This window comes from Anarhichas minor, unplaced genomic scaffold (assembly GCF_050575085.1).
Source record: "Anarhichas minor isolate MPS153535 unplaced genomic scaffold, ASM5057508v1 ptg000026l, whole genome shotgun sequence".
Classification (NCBI taxonomy): domain Eukaryota; kingdom Metazoa; phylum Chordata; class Actinopteri; order Perciformes; family Anarhichadidae; genus Anarhichas; species Anarhichas minor.
Window position 1 is genome coordinate 8775500 of NW_027466472.1, and position 15080 is coordinate 8790579.

At 42.8% G+C, this 15080-nt stretch overlaps 1 long non-coding RNA gene across 1 annotated transcript; it reads left to right on the top strand.

Moving 5' to 3' along the window:
- The first annotated feature begins 1446 nt into the window (after positions 1 to 1446).
- Positions 1447 to 14346, top strand: LOC142959292 (uncharacterized). Its single transcript, XR_012956205.1, has 3 exons — positions 1447 to 1886; positions 3228 to 3330; positions 14007 to 14346. It is a non-coding gene; the product is annotated as an uncharacterized LOC142959292 (long non-coding RNA).
- Positions 14347 to 15080: the final 734 nt, after the last annotated feature.

The window sequence follows — 15080 nt, forward strand, 5'->3', positions numbered from 1 at the left end:
CAATATGCGTGTCTGACTACATGCATATCCACTACATTAAAAAGTCATGAGAAAATTCACGCAAGATCTGGTTCTTCTCATGCATGCACTGCAGTGGCTTGAGAAGACTTCAGGTGTCTTTAATTATGCAGCACCGGGCACTGCTTGTCAGTATCAAAGACTCCATACGCTCGGCTGTTCATATCTGCACGTCACATCCAGTCCCAAAACTCTGTTGCTACTTCATCCAGACAGCCACATGGCTAATCTTCTCAACAAAGATCTCATCATGTAAATTACATCATGTGCATTTTCATTTCACCTTGAATCCTCAAGAGAGAGTTACTTCCTCAGCTGGCACACAAATGTTTCATTGTTTTTCGTCGATTCGAAAAGGGAAAATGTAGCACACTCCCCTAAACGTGGAATTGTAGTGACTTCAACAAGTTTCTAATTGAGGTTTCCATCCACGAGAAGTGCAATCACTTATTTGTTAGTGGAACCAGATTCTTACTCCACTCCAAACCACAGGAAAGCTTAGTTTGCTTTAAAAAAAAAAGATGCAAAATGCGCTGAAAAACAGTTAAAAATGCAATGGAGTTTTGGTTGTTTGGGCTCCACATGGAGACTTCTCAAACCATGGATGGAAAATGTATATTATGAAGAAGAGATTGGGTGGGTGGCTTTAAATGTAATGTATTTTTGGGGGAAAGCACCATTTCATTGCAAAAGTAAAAGTACCATACTGTATACTAACACCCTAAATCTAAAGCCGTTTTGTCTCTCATTATGGTAAGCGTTTGCATTTGCTTTCAGTTGCATAAAGCAGTAGAACTGCAAAGTGAATTTGTAATGTGCCCCTAAAACCTTTGTAACCTATTGTAATAACATAATAGTCCATTTATAGAGCACTTCTCAAGCAGAAAGTGTTTTCCAGAGTTATAATAATGAAAGACGATGATAGGATAAGCAGCCGTTTAAATGCAGCATTAGATAAATTTGGTTCTAAGATTAAATGTAATAGCTGAGACAGTGTTAGTCAGCCAGATGGTGAGGAGCCAGTGTTGCAAAGGCTCAATCACAGTTAGTTTTACTTTGGAACAGTTAAAAGACCCAAACTGGAAGACTTGTGGGCCTCTTAAAACAATTAAGTTTGGTTATATACTACAGCACCAGGAATAGGCTTTATATGTGAACTTGACTCATGACTGTTAGAAAATAGACAAATCAGGCCTTTGCTCAAACAAAATAGAATTGTGGGACTTTTTCCATTTCTGAAATTAGTGTCTAAAGATGGACAGTGCATGCAGATATTGTACGTATGTCATCCTTCTGAAGCAAAGTTTTGATTTTTGGGCTATACAAATAAGTGACTTCACTGAAATAGAATAGACAACATATGACATAAACATTTGACAGGACACACAAGCTGAAAATGACAGTTGTGAAGTGTTCACAGGTGAACTCATTACATTTTTATAGTTAAAACATTTCGTTATCCCAACTATTTATAGTTATTCAATAGCAATACAGTATATTCAATTGAATCTGTAGCCTGCTGGTGGAGAAAAGTTCCCAACACTTCACACATAACATTTCCCAACACCCAATAGGTCAGAGGATAAAACACCTCCCATGGGCGGATGTAATCCCATTGGTCACTATTTCTAGCGCCCGCCCTTTTCCTCACTGAATTGCGCCGTCATTGGCCGGTGCACCTGATCGTCATCGTGCGTATACAGTGGGCGTCAGCACTGGGTTTTCCGGTTCGCGTCTGATTGGCCGATGGTGGATGTTGACGTCACGGCTCTGCCAGCTGATCGGAGTGAGAAGCCGGTTTGAAGAGAGGAGTTGGACCGGAGAGAGAGACCGGGGAGGGAGCCCCGAGGAGCAACGAGCAGCACGGGGTGGGTCCGGACAACCATATACTCAGATCGGACCGTTTTACGTTTCTTTTTTTTTTTTAGGGGTTTAAACGTGAACACCGGAGTGCACGAGCCACACAAAGCAGACAGCCTGGTTAGGGTGAACTTGCGGGCTTCGCATCTCGTCGAAACCACTGGAAGTGTTAGAAAAAATTGATTGAGAGTTAAGGTGTGGCTGAGGGTTTTCTGTAAGGCTTCTGCGCTGAAAAACGGTACAAAACCGACTGTTTCTACTCGAGTGTCCAGTCAGGGCTGAGACTCTATGCCTGCCAATGGCTTTATAGATTCTGTTCAGTCATTTTCATCTAGGAAGATATTACATAACAAATGTAATGCCATCTTGATGTGCGCACCTTTTGGCTCACATCTCTCTCAGTGAATTAGATGAATTGGACTATTACGCAGTTGAGAAGTAAGTAGAGTATTTTTTTTATTTTTTTGTTATAGTACTGCTTGTCAGGTCGATTTGGTTTCATAAGTGAAATGTAACGGACGTGGCAACTTTACAGCAGGCAGCCCTGCTGAATGCCACAGGCAAACTGGGCGTGGGGGAAACGGTCCGAACAGCGCCTAATATTCCTCAAATCTCATCCAAGCACGGCACAAATTGCGCATATTTGACATAGTATAACCGCACTGACAAGTGCCTCGGTGGAGCCGGTGGATTTACCCAAACCAAAGTAAGTGCGACTGGCAAATACATTTTGCAAACTTTTTTTTTAGCGGAGGTGACATACAGGCCACAATAGAGGGCGTGCTGCGGTGTTAGATCTAAGGCATTTTAACATGTTTTATCATCATTATATTAATATGTCAGTCTAAACAGAAGAAACGCAGTGATTTGGCAGTGAAGGTTGTGGGTCGGTCTACCGAGGCCTATTTAAAATATGTATTTTCTGTATATGTGTCTGAGCGCGTTTATGCTGCTATAATGGGATGAGGCGGGTGCGTCTTTAGGCAAATCGGTTGGGCGTTGAATGAATCGGAATCCAGCAGGGAAGGAGTTGTCTCTATATTCTTACAGTAGTCTGCTCTACTTGTCAAAGAACATCGAGCACACATTCCTCACTCTTGCGATGCGTTTATACCACAATAACTCAGTCATAATTGAGTGCACAGGCAGACTGACCCCGTATAGTCTAATTAAGATAAGCTTTAAGTCGAGAGGAAAGCAGATAGAGTGAATTCCTCAAGGCCCCACCCTTTGTAGCGCAACATGGATGTGGAGAGTTGCCCCCACCTCCCCCCCCTCCTCTCAGTCACTCCCTCCGCGTCATTCATTTCCATTTTCAAGCTTGTCTTATGCTGTTTTTTCTCCCCCAGTGTCTCCGGGTGCCTACAGTAGATCTTCATGTCTTTTCATCAACTTTAGATCGTGGCATCAGGATCTACTTCCAGGGATCTACAGAAGTGTTAATTGTTGGAGGTAAGGCGTGGTTGTATTTGAGTCAACCTGTGGAATGCTTACAGCTCTTTTGTAATTGTACAAAGCAAAAAAAAAAGTAGAACTATTTGTCTACTTTGCCAAAGACAACCAAGAAGTGTATTATTGCGACATATTGTAGGTTTTGTTATACTTCAGTGCTTTTTCATTTTGCCTGTTTTGTTTTCCGTTGCTTGCCGTTTTTTGGTTATTGTGCTGTGCTCATCAACCTGTTGCAAGTTTAGACAGCCAATGAACTCCGTCCCCCATTTTCTATGAATTCCAGTGACAGGGATTATGTAATCTTATAGTCAGTGTCCAAGGCCCTCGAACATTTGTTTATGCAAGCTCAGTTTAAAGATTTCCACATTAAAGAAGACAATGGGTTGAAATACAACAATTTATCTAAGCTCAGGTCTCAAAGCTCATCAACTCTTCGGTAGAAAGAGAGACTGGCTATGATTCAGTAAGGACTGGCTGCTGAGCTGCAACTCCCCGTCTTCACATTCTGTTTAGCAACCGGTGGCCTTTTCTACTTGCATCCCATCTACGTCAGCCAAATGACAGCTCAGACCTTGTTGTCTCTGATCTTTGGCATCAAAGCTCCTGATGGACAACCTGACCTTGTGCAAATCATGGCCATTTCTCCCCTCCCCCCCCACATTGTAGTTGTGAGGGATTCATTAGAGCTTCCCATTGCTGCTGCTTTTTCAACGGCCTGCCAAGCACTGACAAGTTCACCTGGTCAAATGCAAAATTAATAAGCTTTTCCCCCTCTGCTTCCCTCCAATTGTACATGATGAATCAAAGAAAATGCACTTTTCAGGCCGTAGATGCTCTGGAAATGCTTGTTAGTTGTACAGGGCTCACTTTGGCTTCCCCCACTGCCTTCCCTTTCCTCAAGAGTCCGCGGCCTGCAGTAATTATCCCCTCTTTGGGTATGAATAGTGAATTATACATGATGCTGCAGGCCGGTCAGAGTCCAGATCACGGGACGCATCTGGATTATCAGGATGCCACCATATGAGAATTAACCTTGGGGGTAATAATGTCAGAGTCCCAGCACATGTCCCACCCATGCAGGAAGCACTGCGTTGCGACTGGTTTCACATTTAGGAGTGTGAAAATGTATGTACAAGGCCTCGTTGACTTTGGTTGCAATGACACATTATGCGTGTTAATAAAAAGACTGGTATAGAAAAAGGATGTGAAACTAGAAGAGTCCAAGTGAACTGGGTGAAATATGGTCCAGATTAGAAGTTCACTTAAATGTCAAGTAAAAAAAGGAACTGAATCTGCAGCCTCAGTGGTTGCATTTTTGCAATGCAAGGGTAATTACTGTGGATTTGTGAAGAAATGAATGACTTTATGAAGTCTGTTGTTCAGGTGACACCCGTATTCACCACTAAAGACATCCTGCTGCGAGGGACTGTACAGCATAGTGTACCGCTCTGTACCGTTACGGAGTTGCTCTCTCTCTTTCTCCCCTTTGCCATCTTGTTGGAATGTTTGCTTTGTCTGGGCTCTGCTTGTTTAGCCACATTGAGTTAACCTATGTATGTGTGTGTGGTGTGGTAAGCCTGCAGTCATTATCTCTACATGGCTAGATGTGATTAATACGGCCGTCCAGCAGTGACGTCCATTGTGCCACTCCCTAGACTCACACTGAAAGGGCATGTAAGAGGGGAGAAAGATTGGTATCTGGTGTTCGTGCCATTTTGTGTCCCTGTGCCCTATAATCTAGAGTCAAATATCAAGTTATCCTGAAAGTCGTTAGTTAGAGTGCATGTCAATGCAAAATTGTGTGTGCGTGTTTGAGTATTTGTCAAATTTTAATGCAAATTTGTGTATATGTGTGGTTCGGCAAATTGGAAAGGGTTTGGTCTGACAAAAAGGCCTTTGACTTAACTTTCCCACAGAGAGACCTGGAACAGTTTTACCCTGTTAAGAGTCACTGACATTGATCAGAACCATACCATGTAAATATGTAATTTGCTGAGTCACTCCTCCTCTGCTAACTTAAGCTTTTGAATAACCGATCCATCAAATGACTTGGTGTAAGTGAGCAGGACTGGGACATTGATCGTTATTGATGGCCGACCAAAGAGGGGAGGATCTGCGGTGGAAATGCGGTAGCTGCAGTGAGGTTGCACATTTTTATGGCCACACCCAGACAGTCTTAGGGAGCTAACTTTGACGAGCTAAGGCAAATCTTTCTCCACGCTTTGGGATGAATACAGCATTGTTTGTTGAGTATCTAAATGTTGTATACAGTTGAAAGAGGTTAACGAGTATAGAAATTGTAGGCGGGTTAAAAGGGTGTGTGTCTGCATCCGGTTAAGACAGACAAAGCTCCGTGGCAGGTGTTGCGCGAAGGTGTGTGTATGTTATCGTCTGATGGAGAGACAGATGTACTCTTTGTGCTTTCATATGTGCACACATGCAAGGATGTTTTGGTGTGTGCGCAGCATAGCGATGCGGCGCTAACAGCATTGCAACTGTGTCCCAGAATATATTGTATATGCCTCAAATGGAGAGAGATTACCACCGCTCCTCAGCAGCGCTGTACCAGCCCATATGGACAACACATGTTGCACTATGTGTGCCTGCCCACTGGAAAAGTTCTCTCTACCAACAAAAATGTAAAACTGCATGCACACAAACACACATATAGAGCCAGAGGCAGTAGCCGGAGGGAACAGATATACAGAGAAATAAATTATAGCCTGTATGCCCGGAAAGAAAGCTTAATGAAATACCACTGTAGGCCCAGGTTGAATCTTTAGTATCTGAGTTTTAGTTCTAGCCTCATGCAGGCAAAGACTAGAGCGGTGTTAAGATTATTTTAGGCTGAAGCAATGCTGTAGCACGCTCAGCTTTGGGGCTGGTCTCCGCAGGGCCAGCGGTGAAGAGCGGTGGGCCTCTCGGCAGACCGGCTGGAATGTGGACCATATGTAGCAGGCATACCAGGAATGTAACTCAGCCTTGTTGAACTGAGCAACCTAAAGACACAGGATGAGGAGGAAAGGAAGGGATAAAGTGAAGGGAGAGCAAGGAAGATGATATTAAGGGATGAAAAGGATCACATAGGGGAACAAGGGAGATGGAGGAAAATGAAAGCTCAGATGGCCGAAGAAGAGAGATTAATAAAGCGCACAAGAAGAGATGAAAGATGACAGGGTGGTGTTGAGGAGTTAAGTGAAAAAAGGGGCAATGGCTTGGCTAAAGGGAGAGAGTATTTAAGACAGGTAGAATCCAAAACAGACAAAAGAGACAAATAATTTTTGTGGTTTATGTTTACTAGACCAAGTCTTCTTCATCAGGATAATGCAGACAAAGATTTGAGGTGAGTAGAAGACTATTCTGACCAGCACTTTTTTGGTTTAAGTTAATTATATGAGCAAAATCTAATGTAATACAGGATATTCAATAGGGTGTGGCTTCTGTGGATGAAATGTGGTCAGTGTTCTTCCAGCTCACTAACTCGGGGTGAATGTCTGTCTCGTCTCTGTTAGCTTAGCACACTGTGCCCTCAGGCCATCTGGGTACAGCTGGGGCCAGGGTGGCAGGAAACACACTCATTCACAGATACACACACACTTATACAAACATTTCTTTTTAGTCCAACATACCCCGGCCATGTCCCCTACACACACACACACTCCCTGTTCAGTGGAGTGAGATGAAGCTGTGGTTGAATGGCAGTTGACCTCCACCCGCCACGTTTTTTTCATTGACCAACCAAACTTTCATCAGCTTATCATTTAATCTTGTGTCGGTGTTATAGACGAGAAGTTCTTAATCCTCTTCAAGCTAATTCAAAATGTAGCCCATAAAACAAGGAACCAATTAACCAAATGAGGTTCTCTATTTTATTTGGAAAAACCCGCTCACATTAGCGTGGTAACCCTTTATGCTATCTTCACCCGACGGCCAGATGGTTTGTTACTAACAACCATCTGAGAAGCCGTCATTGGAAACTGTTTGGAAAAGCGCAGGCACTTTCAAAAATATGCCGTGCGTAGTGAGCGTGCACGGAAATCCTGAACCCCGTACCGTGACTGTTCTGAACGATTACACAAACCGTTGTAGCCCTAACTGGGACACCATAATGGTACATGTGGTCATAAAATCTAAAGTGACAGGGAAACCTGCATTATTTCCGTCTCTAAATCTGACCACGCAACTTAACACTTTGGAAAGCAGTCAACCAGTGGTTTTCATTTAAAAATATAAACTTTCGTGAGGAAAATGACACTGTGCATTGAATGAGATGGTCTACGGCGTGTTTCAGCCCTCCGAGTCTTTTTCTCTATCTCTCGAGGGAGGATGGGTGGGATGAAGGGATGATACGGAGGAGATTCAATGAAGAAATACTCTTCAGTTCGTACCACGCATGGGCAGCTGCCACTTCTTATTCATTTGCCCTACAGGCATTTCCTGTCTCTCAGCACCCTAACTAAACTGCTAGTTAGAGGGGGAGCGTGACAAAGGACATATCATACAGAAAGAGAGAGAGAGGCAGGGAGGATGAATTTGCAGGGACTACAGGGGCATTTAGCCAGAGCAAGGGATGGACACAAACCGATACATAGAAAGAAACAATGTACTCTTTGACACACTTCTTCCCAGTGGTAGGAAGGGAGATGACAGCCGGAGAAAGCACACAAATATTTTCTTTATGTTGGTCATCTTTACCCAGTGTCCACATCTCTCTCTCTCTCTCTCTCTCTCTCTCTCTCTCTCTCTCTCTCTCTCTCTCTCTCTCTCTCTCTCTCTCTCTCTCTCTCTCTCTCTCTCTCTCTCTCTCTCTCTCTCTCTCTCTCTCTCTCTCTCTCTCTCTCTCTCTCTCTCTCTCTCTCTCTCTCTCTCTCTCTCTCTCTCTCTCTCTCTCTCTCTCTCTCTCTCTCTCTCTCTCTCTCTCTCTCTCTCCGTGCATGCGTAGAAAACTTGACACTTGATGTCCTTCACAGGGAGCTTGCATCGAACACCCGCACACACACCCTCAGTTTCAGAGTCATGCTGCGTCATTGTCTCATCAGTGCGTGGTTTGAACACCAGGACCAGGTTGTCTGATTCTCACTTCATGGGGCAGATACCACCCGCCTCTCTTCCTACGCACACACACATTATATTGTTCCCATGCGTTCCTGGCTCCAGATGCTCGGTTAAAAAATCCTGTTAGATGCTATGCAAGACTTTACTTGAAGGGCCATTCCCTCTTCCCCACCTGCTGACTTCCAGTTCCAATCAAATACCATCATGCACTAGCTGCAAAAATCTCACACTTGCATCAATAATGGCTAAGGCATAATTGTTGTCAGGGTTGTTGCATTTAAATGTGTATTTTAGAGCAAAAATGCTTTGTTGAGATACTGTCTTTCTCTGCACCCTTCACCCCTAACCCTCCAGCTTATCCCCCAAATTAGAAGAAAACCTCTTATTACAGCACTTTAGGATTACTGTATGTCTCCTACCAGGTAAACAGCTGAACTAGACAAAACCTCCTTTGAGGAATACATTAGCCTTTTATGGGGCTTCAGTCCTCATTTAAAGAATGCCTTATGGGCTGTCTTCTACCACTGCAACTTATTCTGCCACTTCCAACTGTAAGCGGTTTCATTTTGAATCATTAATTCATATCCAGATAAACAGCAGCTGTAGGCACAAATAGAGATTATATAATGTATGCACAGGTCTCGTGCACATGCATGTGCAGTAACAAACACACACTCCCTTATTTGTCAGCAGCGTCAAGTGGCATTTCATAATTCGCACGCGTGTGTTGCGAGAAAACAAGCATCCGTATAGGTCTCTTAATAGTCACGCCCTTTCTTCTCTCTAATCCCCATTCAAGGCTGTAGGAGGAAAGCACTGGCAGATATATTGATCCGCCCTTGACTTGAAAGCAATTTGTCCTGGCCTGGGTGAAGGGTTATTGGGGGGGGGGGGGGGGGGGGGGTTAGGTGTGCACACATGATCAAGTGCAGAACAGCTGATGATTGGGACGATGGCACAGAAGTGAAGAATTGATCAGATAATTTAACTGTAAATGAGCTAGTTATCAGAACCAAGATGGCCACTTCCTCGGATATTAATTTACAGAATCTGGGTTACTGGTACATTACGTTCTACAATGGAGAACAGAATGCCAGAGGACTCAAACTCTACAAACTCAACAAATAAATGTAATGCATTATTATTGTTCTGCTATAACGGCGATCAGCTTGATTGATATGCTGGTGCTGAACTAATTACTCTGGGGTGGGCCTTAAGGTTGCTATAATAAAGCTAACATTAGCTGTTCTGCCAAGCTTGCGGCTTTCAAGGGAAAAATATTTTAGATTACTGCAATACCAAAAAAAGACGAGGGCAGGATGATGCTGTGTGGGAAACGAATATTGTTGATACCTCTTTTGAGGACAGATAAGATGCTTGTCAGAATATGTTGCAAAGCATGCTCTCATCCCCAAAGCACAACAAGCATACATGTAAGATTATCCTGCCCATATAGAAAATGCCGTATGGTATACTCAACTGTGGTATTACGCCCACATTTACATACAGCATGCATGGTGGTTTCTAGTATCCATGTTAGCCGTTAGCTCAAGTTGCAGGAGAAACATTTAGATTACTTTAAAACCATCACACTGGAATTGTACAAATCTCATAATACAGACTGGATGCATTTTTGGGGGAGATTTTGGATAAGAAATGGCATTCCTAGAATGATTCATGGGGCTTCCCATTCTTTCGTGTTTGCCAAGTCATTCCCTGCATGGCCCGCTGGGATATGTTGTTATTGGCAAACAGTCATAGAGTTGATCCATTCTCCATCCTTTTAAAAAAAAAATAAATAAAAAATAAAAAATAAATCATACTTAGACATCAGTTAAATTTCCTGAGGAAGATCATTACAGCTCAAACTAAACTGACCCCCCCCCCCCCCAAAACGAGTTAGGTTGCACTGGAAACAAATGAGGGTGTTTCCCATCTCTCTGTGTGAAGTCAAATCACTCTCTTTATGAGGGTATGTTGATACTTGGCTGGTTTGCAAAGTGTCAGCAGCTTGTAGTTTATTTTTAAAAGTCACACAGTGACTTTGCATGTTAGAGCACTTTGGTTAAAGTTTAACTTTAGTCAAACCTCCCTTCTGTGTTAACGTTTGCCCTGATCCTAACCTCAAGTTAACCACCACCTCATCGACACTAAATACATCATGTGTTCCAGAGCTTTGTCTTCTGCATTTGGAGCTTAATAGATATGCAGTCCATCTTTCTCCTAATCAGTCACTGTGTTGTCTCAGGAAAAGCTTAAAACGCCTGAATTACAAACATATGGGCTGTTTCTTTGTGCATGTTTAATTAAGAACAATGACTCAATTTGGGGACAGTAGCCCTTGCTCTCCTCGACGTAAGTTACCTTAGCTTTCACACTGCCAACTGTGCTTGAATCGCTCATACACAAGTACACTGTGTACTTCTTGTGCGTTTGCGTATTTGTGCGTACACACTCCGAGGAGCCATTTTCAGCCTGTTGCTTAGGCTGGCTGCAATTGTCCTGGGAATCGTCGGCTCTGTGTAATAAATCACTCCTCTGGTACATTGTGTTCTCCACTCTGGGATGGCCTCTGCGTGCGTGTAGTGTGCATGCTTAACATATCATGAGCAGAGAAGGAACATAGTTAAGGAATAATAGGAGATGAAAATTATATTAAAAAGGAAAAGAAACCGCTGCTGCAGCGCTCTCTGTCACAACAGGCACAAGAGGTTCAACTTCATTTTTTATGCTATTTGAAAGAACAACCAATGCATGCAAATTGGTGTATAATGAAGATGTAAATATATTTCATGTAGTTCCTTTTTTTGCTGCTAATTCTTGTCTTTCCTTCAATTTCCCCTTCAGCCTTGCATGTCCGACTCATTTTTTTGAACGCAGAAGCATTTGATGTTCCAGAGGAAGCTACGGTGGCAGCATGTGAAAATGATCGCAGATTGCGTCAGGCTATGTAATACAATTAACACATTATATACAAAGTGTTGAGAACCAGGTAATAACAAAAGGTGTCAAAATGTTCTTTTTCCATCCTAACGCAGGAAGGAGCAGGGCAGTGTGCTTTATGTGTGTGTGTTCAGTTGAAAATACTGCCCCGTAGAGGGTTACCTTTCTAGCTAATGCTACACATTTTCTGTTTCCTCAGTGTACAACAGATATTTATGCTAGCTTGGGTTAGCAAGCAATTCTATTAGAACTATTTAGTGCTTCTGTCGTTGCAAATCGTGTTTTGGAGCTGAACTGATAAGTGGCCAGATTGTTATATTTGGCCACAGAGAGGTTTGCCGTTTCATCATTTGTCACATTGGGGTTATGCCATAGTCACCAGTTTGTTTTATTGTATCAGTGCTGATCTCTGACCTTGTTAATATTTGCTGTTCACTTTCCATTATCTTTTTCTGTCTGTTCTTATTCTTTTGTTATTGGTTTACTTCTCTCTCTCTCTCTCTCTCTCTCCACACAACTGTAATTTTCAGTTTAAATACAATCTGTTGAGCACCAGAAGAAACATATATCCTCATTGCTAAACAAAGGCCAACGGATATCAAGTGCCTCTTTACAAATGTGCTGAGTACAAAAGGAAAAAAAAAACCTTTGTCCTGGATCTCATCTCCAATGGATCCCACTGGATTCAGTACAAGATCAAAACCCACCGCCCATTCAGAGCTTTTGTGGGAGAGTACCACTTGGTCACATTGAGAGAGTGTGTGTGTGTGTGTGTGTGTGTGTAGACCAGAGCTTTCCACTGTTGCTCAGAGCAGCGTGGGGTTCATTGAGTTTCCAGGGGTTGCTGGGTTTGCGGTGCTGCTGAGAGCTAGTTTGCCCAAAGACCTGTCCTTGAACTGTGTAAGAATATGCTGCTAGGGAAAGGCTTTTCAGACCGAGTGACTGCAATAGTTGAAGTCAGTCCAGCTGAATGGAAGCCAGACGAGACAAATCCTGGGCTATACTTGCAAGTATTACACAGTGGCCAGCGGAAAGGGGATGTTAAAGTGGAACATCACACAAAGGGTGTTCTTGTCACTTTTAATTTCGAACACTCGATTAGGCCATGGTTTAACTTTCAAAACAATTTCATAGCAAAGAAGATGATGGACCAAATTGGCCCAGTGTAGTTTCTCTTAGGGGCGCATCCGTCCACCAAAATCTCTTAAACTGACTTTCATCTGGATGGAAATTTGTGGGGTTTTCTCAAAGTGAAATAACAAAATGCTTGACATGTTGGTGAAGTTGTGACACACCCAAAGGACTGGAAGTGTCTAAACAACAAGAAAAATTCCTTCATTCAGCCCAGTATGGCTGCTGTAAACTGAACTGCCCCACAGGACAAGAGCTGTTTTTTATCAGGAGTTTCAGGCTGTAACCAGAGGCCAAGCTATCTCGCTAGCGAAAGACTTCTGTATTCAATTATTGTAAAAGCAGAGAGAATGCTAAAACAGTAGGCTGGCAAGTCTGATGCAGGCCAGCTCCGTGCCGCTACACATGCACGCACATTTAAACACGCCGTAAACCGCAGTATTGACAACTAAGGATAAAGGAATGTTATAAAAGTTTTCCCTCTCTGGTATCTTTGACCCTTCCTCCTCACATCTCTACCACAACAAATTCCCTTTAAAGCCAGCCCAGGAAGAAGGAGTGTGTGTTTGTGTTTGTGTGTGTGTGTGTGTGTTTGTTTGTGTGCCAAGCATCTACCAGCATGGCCAAAAGCTGGAGCCAACGTGGAAGCGCCTTAAGATGGAGTACAAGTGATGGTTGCTAGATGCTGGCTCCAAAAAAATCTCCAACTGCATAGAATTCAATAGAAAAGGTCCCAAATTATTTTCTCTGGAAATACAAAGTCATTATTTTGTTCTCGGAAGAAGTTATGCCTTCAACAGCTCGCTAAATGGTTCCTTGATAGCGATTTCGAGAATTAGTGCTTCATTAAGGGGATATTACGACTTTACCAGGAGTTTGTTTAGGGGTGTGTTCTATTTATTGACTGGCGTCTCCTCCTATTAGCTTCAGTTACAGTCACAGATGCCAGCAAGCAGCAAATTGAAAATCAAAGCCTCAAAGTGTTACTTTCGGCATTTTCCTTCATGTCGTGGTGTGCATAATTGCATGTTGGGTATACGGTGCTCGTTGGCTGACCTACAGCAGTTCTTCACTGGCAAGCTTTATGTCCTCATGTACCAGCTAAAGCTGCCAGCTGAAGAACTGTTGTGGTCGGCCCTTCCCTGCATTGAAGACCCGTCCATCGCCTACAGTGACATGGGGAAAATGAGCCCATCAAATCCAGCCTCTGACAGCCATATCAATTAATAGGCATAGCTGTCACTGCATGGAAACCCTGTTACTTATGCGGCACGTTCATGTGTTGAGATTCATACCATGACACCTGCCGTATCATGTAACAAAAGCATTGCATCATGGGACAGTAGACTCGTCGCTGTCATTTTGGGTTAGATTTCACTATAGCTGTGCAGTTTAGGGTTTATTTTTAATGATATGTTATTATAATGTTGTTGTACAGTGTTGGCACAATTGTAAGTTTCACCTGGCTTGCATCATCCCTAAAAAAAAAAGAAACATTTTGGTTGAGCATGAGCTGTCACATTAAAGTCTTTTTTCCCTCATTTCAGATTTGGACTACAACTCCTCGGTGAAATTTAAAAAGGAAAAACAAACATCTGAAATGGATTTCAATTTCTTTTGAAGATAACCCCTTCAGTGTTCAAACAAAAACCTCCAAGTTAAGAATCTGTCCACAAATGCTGGGAGCTCAATCGATCATTAATCACATGCGAAGCTAATAAAGTTGAAGGCTAAAAAAAACAGTTCTTTTGTCTATATTAATATTGTATTAAAATGCCTTATTGCTCGAGGTGACAATGGATATTAGTCATGCTCTGTGTTTGCTTAATGAATGAGAAAAAAAACTAATAAGAACTAAATAAGAAATAAATAAACTTCTATAATCAACATGCCTCAGCATTCACTTGTCTGCGTCGTCATATTTCTGCTATTATTATTATAATTATTATATTCACCGCTACTATTATAATTTGTATTTGTCCTTTTTTCATTCTTATTATAGCTGTTGTGGTTAGAATTATTGTTGTTGCCTGTTCTCTCCGTCTTTCTCTCTGTCAACCCAACCGCTGGAGGCATTTGGCTGCCTTTTCAGCACCCAGTTCTGCCCAAGGTTTGTACCCATTAAAAAGGGAGGTTTTTTTCTTGCCACCGTGGCCCAAGTCCTTACTCATAGAAGAATGTTGTACAATCCAGCCCTGCTCCATACGAAAAGTGTCTCTAGATTACTTCTGCTGTGATTTGACGCTATGTAAGTGAATTGGATTGAACATTTCTCCTCTGTAACAACCCTGGGTGTCATGCAGAGGAGCGCACATATAAACTGACAGACAGACATCTTGCCTGTGACCCTCGGCAGTCATAAAGCAAACTTCAAGAGACAGGGCAATGCCCAGAGCAGGATATGAGAGCCAACAAGTCCCTTTAAAAGCTACCAGCCAGAGACGAACAGAGAGGAAAGGAATGTTTTGAGGCCTTAACAAAACCAGATGCCCCGGCTTACTCTCCCTTGCACACATGCTCTCGGTTGCCTTCTCTCACTCCTCAAGCTCTTAACACCCCAGATGGAAGCAAGAACTGGGCAGACTCCCTCCTCAGCCTGCCTGAAGTACATCGTCTTCTTT